The sequence below is a fragment of the Lissotriton helveticus genome, chromosome 12 (assembly GCF_964261635.1).
Source record: "Lissotriton helveticus chromosome 12, aLisHel1.1, whole genome shotgun sequence".
Classification (NCBI taxonomy): Eukaryota; Metazoa; Chordata; class Amphibia; order Caudata; family Salamandridae; genus Lissotriton; species Lissotriton helveticus.
This window is the reverse complement of record NC_136073.1, coordinates 138,785,619-138,787,050: the sequence shown is the minus strand read 5'-3', so window position 1 is coordinate 138,787,050 and position 1,432 is coordinate 138,785,619. Positions and strand designations below refer to the sequence as shown.

The 1,432-nt window shown below is 47.1% G+C and overlaps 1 non-coding gene across 1 annotated transcript; it reads left to right on the top strand.

The window, feature by feature from the left end:
• Positions 1–369: 369 nt before the first annotated feature.
• On the top strand, positions 370–448 carry TRNAS-GCU (transfer RNA serine (anticodon GCU)). Its single transcript has one exon. It is a non-coding gene; the product is annotated as a tRNA-Ser (tRNA).
• Positions 449–1,432: the final 984 nt, after the last annotated feature.

Below are 1,432 nucleotides of genomic sequence, written 5' to 3'. Positions count from 1 at the left end.
GTATAAGATTCAATTAAATGCTATAATCAGTACTTTAGAAAAAAAGAAGCGTGATCAGTAAAAGCAGCTGTTTTGGAAAGTGTGATTGTTCTGCCAGGGTAATCTTCGGAAAGAGCTGCACTAGAATGTGAGGCTTCTAGGCGGTGTGTGTTTGAGGGGTAAACTATTTATTGTATTTTCCAGCCTGCTCGATACTGTCCTTTACATTATGTCAACATGTCTCTAGAATGGAGAAGTGTGTATTCTCCGTTCATCTTACTTTGTTTTACAAACACAGTACTCGAAATCTGCGTTTACGTAACCTCTCCAACTATGGAGCACTTCGTGTACATGGAGGTTTCCTGATAGAAGACGGGAAATATGTTTGAAGCTCTGTGTCTGTGGCGCAATCGGTTGGCGCGTTCGGCTGCTAACCGAAAGGTTGATGGTTCGAGCCCACCCAGGGGCGCTGGCTTTTATTGAATCAGAAATGTAATCTGCGAAAATCACTAATTATGCATAATTGTAAGGGCTGCACTGGAAGTTCCACGCCCTTTATAACTCGCAGCTTTATATACTCTTTCAGTCACGTGAAACACTTGCACTACTTTCTTTGCTCAGGTTTGAGATCCGAGGCCCTGTCTCAGGTGCTGGTGGCCGCGAGCCCCGTACACAGCTGTAAAAAGACGCGTCCTGCAATATTAGAGCGTTAGGGGGCGCCTCCACCCCAGTGTCTGCGATGTCAAACTTTCTATTTGGCTGCTATTTGGGGCTGGCCTTGGAGGCGGAGGCGGTGGGTCATGTTAGTACACGAGCAGAAAGCGAGTATAACGTGATTTGAGCCTAATGTTGATCAGATTGGCACCGAGGAGGCCCTATTGAACATGGATATGCAAGTGGGCTGTGATACAAGTGGGCTGTTACTCTATTCACAAGTCACAAGAGGTGCAGCAATGCCACACTCCTGGGGGCAGATTTACAAGCCCCATGCGCCACTTTTGCGTCACTTCAAACATGGAAAAAGTGACGCAAAAGTGGTGCAACAGGCTTGTAAATCTGCCCCCTGGGGCCTCATTTATGAAAAGTGACGCATCGCTGCGTGAAAATAGCGATGCGTCCCTTTTTTCACTGCACCCTCCTTGCGACACCAATGATGCGTCATATTTTGAGTATAACGCATCATGGCGCAAGGAGTTACAGATACATCAGTGTTTCTGACGTATCTGTGTGGCGCAAAAGTGACGCATTGCTGGAGTGTGTCACAAAAGTGACGCAACTCCAGCAATGTGTCGTGTCAGTCTTACGCCTGCTGTGAGGCAGGCGTAAGAAATTGACGCATTTGTGTCCTAGAAGTGGCGCAGTGAAATCTTGCGTCAGAACGCCCCCCCTGCATACATTATACATGGCGTAGGTATAATGTAGCGCAGGGGTTTACAAAGTGACGCATCTACCT